Consider the following 9,900-nt stretch of genomic DNA (forward strand, 5'->3'; position numbering starts at 1 on the left):
AACGGACGCTGTCGAGTGGGCGAACGAGAACCTGTTTGTCTGCTAGCAGGTGCGCGCGCTCCCTGCTCTTGCTCCTCGCACGGCGAGGATCGAGGAGCACTCGGTGAGGGGGAGAGACGAGCCGATGAACGGAGCGTAGCGAAGGAAACAGCAAAACGAGCAAGGGAAGCGTTCCGATTCATCAAACGCGGGTAACGGCGTTATATAGCGCCGTTCGCTGTCGGCTCGTGCACAACTACAACGACGCAAAATTTCGACCTCTGAATGGTTTCACCATCAGATATGCAGCAAAGCCTAACTTTAATCAAGCACCTAGTATTTGAAAAACCAAGTCTCTCGCTTGTAATAACTAGGTTTACAAGAGTTAAACCTCAGTCAACCTTTTTTTTTCCCCGCTGTCTCGTACGTAGGTCTTGTGACCGAGCAGCGGCGCATGCGCTCTTTCCGAAGTGACGGCCACGAAGTGTACGTGTTACCGGAATTTGCCATGACGCCGCGAGCCGACGGCCCGGAAGTGGAACAGCAAGCGCCCGGGAACATGCGACATCTTCGAGAATCGCTCAGGTCCGGAGCGGTGGTTCTGCTGAACGACTCGTCCCACGGAGGGGCGCTTTGGTCGAGGTCCTTCTATTCGGCCATCATGAATGCCTCTTCCGAGCCGAGGAGTACCGGCGGTGTGGCCGGCGTAAAAGAGGAACGCCTGATAGTCCATGCAACTGTCAAGCGCGACGCAGATGTCTTCGCATGGGAGCCCGTGTTCGTGGGCACTAGGGACGACGACCCCCCTTACAGTGAGACCCTGACGTGGGAAGGAGGCCATGAGCGAGTCCCGCAGGTAAATCGCGTTGCCTTGAGAAACATTATTTCTGTTTTTACGACACATGTGAGTCATCATTTTGTTGACAGTGAACACAGGCGCACGCAGGGTTCTCGATTAGGAGGTTGGAGGGGGGGAGGGAGGCAAGCATTACCGCAGCCCTCCCTCCCCCGACCAGTCGACTCCGAATAAGAGCAAGCTTCAATGAATGCAAAAATGAATTTGGTCCCACGCTTTCCGGGAGTTGAGGTGGGAAGAAAACAATTCTTGGTGTGAAACCTACATCACGGGTCCTTGGCCATAGTTATCGTGAAAAACACGCATGGCCATAGCTCGGTACTTTAGGCAATGGCGGGACATGTGCTACTGAGTACACGGGGCAAACTTGACAACCTCCTTAGATAATGGCGACGGGGGAGGGGGGGGGCAGCCCCGCCTCCCCCTGTGCTCACGCCTACGACAGTGAACACTAACTTTGGGATTGAAAGCCAACATTTCGATAACAGAATAAGTCCAGTGACTTTTCCTGTTCGACTTCTCATCACTTCCAGCCTCCATCTGCCCGTGACCTTTGGTCTTGTTTGGACTGCAGATAAGCTTCACTCAGCTCAGTGCAAGATGAAATCAGAACCACGGGTTAATAATGAGCGGCCGCGCGCATTGTCGAGTCGCTCGTGGATTGATGCATCCGACTTTCATAGATATGCACGCGTATAATAAACGTAATTATCTCCCGCTGCAGGGATACCTAATGTGCCTCGAGGACTACGACTTCCACATAGCGGAGGGTGCCTTCGTCGTGCGCGTTCCCGGACTGGACAGCGGTGGGGGCGCCGTCGTCCGGACCGGTAGCGGCGATCCCACGCTTCGAAATCAGTTTAGCAGCTTGCGCCGTGTCATCGACTCCACCAGGCTTCGATATCCCACTCGAATAAGAGAAAATTGTTAAAGGAAATATTTATTATATGTTTCAATATCCTGAAAATACACAGTATTCTACGATGGACGCCGCAGTGGAGGGCTTGTATTGTTTGGCCATCTGCCTTTAACAATTAAGCTGCACAGATGAGGTTCTTTGAGGAATACTACAGACAAAAACAGGCATACATTGTAACCTAATTAATTTTGCGAATATCTCACAGGGCCACGCGATGGCCCAAACACGTAAACATAACCTCGGAAGGTCTGCGAGATGCCACACTGATGGACTGCTTCTGGTGCTCCAGCGCACTAAACTGTGACCCGCAATTTTCTCTTCTAATAACTGATTACCAGAAAATATAGAACGTTGTTCTTCTGGTTGTCTTTGTGCGATCAAATTGTTCTAGCAGTTTAGTGTCCACTCGTAGTACGGTGCACGAGCGCTTTTGCTTTCTGCCACATCGTAATGTGAACGCTGCAACCGGGAATCACACCTACAACCTATTGCTCAGCTGCACAATTTCGTACCCACTAATCTACCGCTGCAAGTACGAAAACCCCCACAAGTGAAATAGCAAGGAGATCACGTAATCGGCTATTTATAGAGTGGCATATGGGCTTGATACCTCTGTCACACGAGCACGCAAGAGCTCTTTTATGCAATTCACGAAGTTAAAATACTTCTTCAATGAAAAGGCGTCGCACAGCAGACGCACGGAACCGACAATATCTCTCTAGTGTTTCCTTCCTGATGCAATACCGAAAGCGTGACGCTACCGTTCGAAGAAGAGCCGCTGAAAATGAGCTAATTTATCTCGAAACAAAGAAAAAGGTTATCGCATTACATGTTTCTTTTTTTTTTTTCAAATAAGCTTTACAACACCAAATTCTGAAATGCTCACAAAGCCACGCGTGTCGCTTCTTTCCTCCAAAAGTATAGAAGAAAAAAAAAGCATTAATAGGTTTTCTAACCTTGTACGAGACATGAAATTCGCTTTTATGATTAGCCAATAGGCAAGAAAAGAATTACGTTTTTTTTTTACCGATGAAAATGGTAGCACCATGGGGGGGGGTGCGCACGGGGCTTCCGCCCCCCCCCCCCCCCCCCATACCTTCACTCAGTCGGATCTTTCACGTCATTTTTGAGTGCGCGGGGTTATGGCTACGCATGTTTTTTTGACGATAATGGCGACCAAGGACCGCTGATGCCGTTGCATTCCAATAACTGTTTACTTCCCACCTTTACTCCCTTTGTGAGAAGCACGTCATCGCTTCATTTGCATCTTTGCATCAATTGCGCAGCTCGTTTTTTTTTTTGGAATCGACCTTGTGGGGGAGGTGGGAGGGGGGAAGGGGTCTTGGGTGATCGCACTAGAAGCCACAGAAGTGCATAGCAAATGGTGATGCGTGGACCTAAAATTGCGTCGCCGTATGCCACGGCCGTGAGCATTTCCTCTTTTTCTTGGAGGTATTGGAGCCCACTTTTCGTTCAGAAGTGCACGGCTATCGCCGTCATGTGGCGCCCCACCGTATAGCGGCCACGGTACCTACGAGACGTAGCACGTGGCCTCCGGGATCGTCTCCGAGCCCACCGTCTATGTAATAAGCGTACGCAAGCTCAGTTCATGACGCGATTGCGATGGAGAAAGAGCTAGCTACTTTTGGCTAATTTTGCTGCAAAATTTTAAGTTCCCAGCTACATGCAATGCCGTGATGTTCGGCTCACATGCATGCCTTGATAATAGAGAGTTTTAGCAAGTTACGGAAATACGGTACGCAAATACGGTAAGGACGTACGGTAGCGTTCCTCCTTTCCCGCTGGTTGTGCTTTGGCCGCTCAACGACCGGGAAAGGAGGAGCGGTACCGTACGGCCTTACCGTATTTCCGTAACTTGCTAAAAGACTCTAATGATGCCGATTCCCAATATGGCTCGTACTCACAGGGCATTGTCAAAGAATTAGAAATATGAACTTTACTATCAGTCGGCAACGTTGTCTCGTAGCGCTCAAAAAGCGTTGCAGAGCCCCTTTGAGAAGTTTGCTGACCTATTAAACACAATACGTTTTACTGAAAGGAAAATGACCTCTTCGATTGCAAAATCATTCCTAGAATTTATACATCACCCCGACTTCCCTTCTCCTTCAAGTACTATCTCCATTCCTTGTTGAGCCACCAGCTTACTGGTCCACAGCCCACAGGTAAGAGCCCTGATGTGGTGGCGAAAGAAACCAACCAGCTTCTGTCCGTTAGACTCTTGGCAAAACCTACCGCGTGAGCAGGAGCCACTGTCTCGTAGTCTTCCCGCGCTACATATGTGGTTCAGGATGGGCTTCTCTCTAGCCCATATCACAGAATGCTTCACTCTCTTTAATTAAAGTTAAGAACACCGTGGATTGTTTGCTCCGATGTTTAGCCTATCCCCCTTCATTTTAGGCATACGTTTATACTTGAGTAGTATCATCATCATTACATATACGGGCCAACGCGCTCGCGGCAATGTTCTTCGGCCTAGGTTGTCGGGCCTCATTCACTTGGCTCAAAAGACGGCACGTAGCAGTCGCGATGCTTTTGGTCGCCTGTATGGCCGCGGTCCACGCCGTCCAGCTCTATAACCGACGCGCGGCGGCACTGCAGAGGAGGTCCAAGTTGGGTACCCGCTACCCCGAACCGTCTCTCAAGACCTCTACGCGCCCAACGACAATGCAAGTCCAGCTACGCCGTCGACCTCTCGTTCAAACGCCTCCAAGGTTTGCATGCACATACATACCCGATAAAGTGGACGAAAGGGTGACCGCCGCCATAGCTCAATTGGTAGAGCATCGGACGCGCTATCCGAAAGTTGCAGGTTCGGTCCCTAGCCGGCGGCAAGTTGTCTTTTCGGCCACTTTACTTTCTTTCCACCTATATCACAATTACTGCAATGCACTTAAAACAGTACCATTAACGCCCCTGTACTTTCATTGGCTTCATTATCTGCTGGTTTTCATTAAGGATGTATTCCGAACAAGAAGAAACCATGGCGGGCGTCCACACACGCACTGCGACGGGTCCTCCGTGCATCGAGGACACGTTTCCTTCCCCGACGATCGAGGAGCGCGACCAGCAGCGCATTGCCTGCCAGCAACGCGGACGCAGGCTGCGGTGCAACTACGCGGCTGAGAGTGGCGTTGACTTCGTCGTGCACGAGAACTTGATCGCGAGCGACGACTGCCCACCGGCTTACGCCGAGAACGTCACCCTAGTCACGCACGCGACGTACGGGTTCCTGCGGCACGTCGCGGGCCTGTGCGACCGCTGGCAGGGACCGCTGTCCGTGGCCGTGTACGCGCCGGGCACCGACTTCGACGGGGCCCTCGCCTGGATCGAGTTCCTGCGCCGCTGTGGTCGCAATCCGTGCGTGAGGAGATCCGTAACGTGGCATCTCGTCTACGATCGAGGTGTCGTATGCAGTTACGCATTTGCGATATATATGTATATCGTTGTCTTAAAGCATTATGCAAAGAATGTCTTCATTCAGAACACCAGAAAGAAAGCAAGACAAATACCAAGGGCGTATCCAGAAATTTTTTGGAGGGAAGGGGGGGGGGGATGGAGGGGGCAATTTCAAGAGTACCTAACCCCCCCCCCCCGCTCCCCCGGTGGGGCTACGCAAGTGCAAACGAGTCCTTCGTTCTCGAACGACGGACGAAGATTGTTTCATGACAGGACGTAGGCTTGGGCATGTTGGTAGTCCATCTTACTATTTTTTTGGCGTTCTTGTTATACTAAACAGAGGACAGTGGTCCGTGTCGTTCTTCTGTCCTCTCTTTTGTTTAAGAAGTGCACACAAGTGCACTAAAGTTCTAAAATAAGATTACATCACTTCGTGAAATAACACCACTGTAAAACACCTTATCGCAACGCAACAGTAGTTTTGGTAAACAGCTTATAGCTGTACGACCCCTTAGCACACCCACGAAAAAAAAAAAAAAGAACAGCCTTGACGGAACACCTTCCCTGTAACAAACCTTAGCGCTCGGTAGCAGCAACCTTGACGGAGATGCTGCACTGTAATACACCTTAGCGCACCGTAACAGCAAACTTGGTGGAACTGCTTGACTGTAAAGCACCACAGCGCGCCGTAATATTAGTTTTCGCTAAGCAGCTTCACTGTAAAGCACCTTGACACACCCAAATAGCCGCGTTAGTGGAACAGCTTCACTGCATAACACCATAGCGCACCGCAACAGCAATTTTGGGTGAACAACTTCGCCATGAAACACCTAAGCGTACCGTGACAGTGGCCTTGCTGGTGCAGCACCACTGTAAAACACTTTGGCACATCGCTGCGACTGGCGCTGACTGACACTCCTAAGTTTCAATCCACATATATACCCTATAAAGTGGACGGGGAGATGACCGCCGCCGTAGCTCAGTGGTAGAGCATCGGACGCGTTATTCGAAGGTCGCAGGTTCGGTCCCTGCCGGCGGCAAGTCATCTTTTCGTCCACTTTACTTTCTTCACATTTATATTCTAATTACTACAAATAACACCCCTATACTTTCCTTGGCATTGCTGTCTGTTAGTTCTCATTAATATTGTGTCTAACAAAGAAAAACGAGCCCTTAAAAGTAATCTTTCCTTCATTTGGCACATCTATTACACCATACATTTGTGGAGCAGCTTCAGCGAAAAGCAACCTCCACGAACATAGCATTTTTCAGAAACAGCTTCAATGAAAAATTTCTTTGCACATCCTCGCGACTTAGAAATAGGGCTGGTCCTCGCGTAATTGATAGTAGATGTAAGCATGAAATGGCCATCGATCGATAAAGCAGATTGGTTCGAGATGATACAATCTTAATACCAGCGCCGCGAAACTCACGAACCGCTGGCGTTGAAAAGAGCAGATGCAACTCCATCGTAGCCCCGGAAGATGTCGATCAAGTGCATAATTAGTGTCGTATATCTGCCTTCGGAACGTCGCTATTAGAAATGACTAATACAACTTCAGTATTCTAGAAGTTACAGCTTCAGTGATATTGTGAGCAAACATTAAAGGAACACTAAAGTGCAACAATGAATCAGTTTAGACTGGTAAGTTATACTTTGAAAACTCTATTATCGTTGATTTCAGCATTTAGGCTGATTAATAGAGGTTATTTTGAAACTTCGCGCGGAAATCTCCGCGTGACGTCACCGATTTCAATATATCTTATTCGTATTTCGGCAACATCGGCCCAGCGAACCTTTCTGAAACTTGGTATGCTAAGCCTCTGCCCCACCCACCCCCACCCCAAAGGACAATGTACTACATATTTACCAATTTGGAACTACGTAGCTAGTAGTATATGCCGTCAACAATTATGACGTCAAAACTATTGGCGCGGGAACTTAGAGATGGCATCGCCACCCGCATTTTCTTTTTGCGCGTTCTCTCGCTTACCGGGCGTCTTCTCGCGTCAAGCGTGGCGATTTTGGTACTGTGAAAGAGTAGTTTAGTAATACAAAAAAAAAAATCATTTTTTTTTCTTTCCCCTTAAGAACTCGGAAGCAATATTTCTTGTAACTTTTTTGGGCAGTAACTAGCTTGTGTTATGCTACCTTGTACAAAGAGTTGGGAGCCATAAACCGCATATTCTTAACTTCTGCCTGGTTGCCCAAATGGCTCGTTTTTGTTCTCGCAACGATGCCCGGATGTTCTCGTTTGAGTGCCCGGATAACTGCTCTGGCTTTTGGCTCAAGGTCACTTGAAAGTCGCCGACACTGTGAGCTTAAAAAGCATTTCATTCTTAAAAATGGAGGGGGCGTGGATATGCAGGTGTCGCTACTGGTTACGCTTCGTGTTCCGTGGTGGAGTGAAGTCACGAGGAAGGACGGCACGTGCTCAATGTGCGGTTCCCTGTTCTACTGGAGTAGCCGGGGTGGGGTGGGGGGGCGTGCGGGAGCGGGGGTTTAAGCCCCTCCCCCAGAATTTTACAAAATTGCGTGCATTGATACATACTGATACATACAAACACACGCACGAACATGCATAAGGTACGGTCAACCCCCCCCCCCCCCCCGCCCCCCGAAAAAAATGTCTGCCTACGCCCCTGCCCTGTTTGCAACGCTGGATCCGTGCAGAAATAGGACAGTACGGTGCCTCATGAGCACAGGGTCCATAGCTTGACTTTCGGGTCGTTATATCTATGACAACACATAATAAACACTCTATACGAAAAAAAACACAGTTCGTATAGTGAGCACACAACACGGTACATTCCATCAAGTTCCTTCCGCAACGCAGAGCACTCTCCGGCGCCACTTGCGCCGGGAACCTCGCACTCGTCGAACTTCACGGATGCCAGCGGGAATATCTCGTGCTCATCTGTCCCCCCGTTGCTGGAGGACGCCGCCAGTTTTCGACGAAGCCGAAAAATACCGTATCCCGTCAATGTTCTGCGCAACGTGGCCCGAAAGCTGGCTCCGACCCACTACGTCCTCGTGCAGGACGTGCGCCTCTACCCGAGCCTGGACATAGTGTCACGCTTCATGAGTGAGTATACAGCCAAATTGAATGAATGAATGAATGAATTCACTGTTGCCTTATGACTCATACTCTGTCATCTTTGTTTATTTACCTTCGCCTATTACAGATCAGTTGCTACCTGTTTGTTTTTAAAGGAGTACTGACACGAATTTTAAAAAATTTCCGATTGTTGCTCTAAATAAAAATACTGGTGTCGAGAAACCTAAAACGAGTATTGTGGTGCCTGGGAATGCATCGTATATACTTTAATTACCGCTACATTAAAAAGACACTTTCGGTTTCGATATCGAGGGGGCGGCTTCTCAGTGACGTTTCATGTCAGTATGACGTCACGGGGATACAGAAACTCGCGACGTACTAGAGGCAAATCCATCATCTGCTCGTGGTGCACATAAACAACGATGAGTGAACTGTCGTCCAGTGACCCTGACAGTAATTTCTGCGATTTAGGCTGCATGCAGGATGCAGGACTCGCAAACTCGGGGGAACTGTCTCGACTCGTCGGGATAATGTCCATTTCAGTGGGGCTGGCTTGCAGATGCTCAGCGACGAAAACTTGAAAGTCAAATTAAAATATTTTATACGTGTTCTCCGACACCGGTGTGTGGACAGCGTTGACACTGCATACCAAGGAAACGGAAAAGGTCCCTGTTGCGATGTCTCAAAATCGTGTCAGTACTCCTTTAAATTCCAAAACCTCCACGACATCTAAACATCTGTCATAGTGAGACGTGGCGCGAACTGTACGCAGGAAAGAAGACGCAGGACGGACGCTGTCCTGCGTCCGTCCTGCGTCTGAGTTTCTGAATGACATCGCGGATGAAAAAAAGACAAAAAGAAAGTGGCCGGCCCAGCGAGGTGGAATTGAAGTGATGCGAAGTTGCTTTAAATCGCACACGGATGGGGTTTTCCCATGCTTTATCTTTATGCGTAGGCTTTTTTATGTTTACGCCTGCGATTATGACCGTGCTACGCGTATATTATTTGAAAATTATCGAATGTACACCCGTGAGCAAAAGTATACGGACCACGGGAGCGCGTGCCGAAATCGCCATTTGCGCCGTCTAGTGGCGAGCCGTCTGCGTTCTAAAGCATTGCTTTGACGGAATTCGTCAGAGAAATGCTCTCGACAGCAGACGGCTCTCCACTACACGGCGCAGACGGCAAAAGTATACGGACGGCAATGGTACGTACACTTTTGCTCACGGGTGTACGTATTTCAACCAAGGTCATGCAAGGTCACTCGCACGTCCACCTAGTGCAGGGGTCTCAAGCTCACCTCAGACAGCGGGCCGCAGCCACGTACTTTAGTCCCGCAAGGGCCGGGGCAGTGAAAGGGAATGATCGGAGGGGGGGGGGGGGCGGAGTGTGTACTAATTATCAGCAAACGTTGCCATTTGAAAGAAAACCTTTCCAATATTTCATATAGAGGTCATTTCTGAAGGAGATTTGGTTCCAGGATTCCAACAAAATGTCGATGCCGATTTCCAAAATGTCTAACACCTGGACACCGTTTCTGAAATATGGTTTTGTTTCACGGTTGTGTTTCAAGAGAGCGGGACCACATGGTGTGCGTCACGAAAACAATGATGACCAGCCATGCCTGTGCAGCTCACGAATTTTCTGTGAAGAAAATTTAAAAAAAATGA

Source organism: Rhipicephalus sanguineus, chromosome 4 (genome assembly GCF_013339695.2).
Source record: "Rhipicephalus sanguineus isolate Rsan-2018 chromosome 4, BIME_Rsan_1.4, whole genome shotgun sequence".
NCBI lineage: Eukaryota > Metazoa > Arthropoda > Arachnida > Ixodida > Ixodidae > Rhipicephalus > Rhipicephalus sanguineus.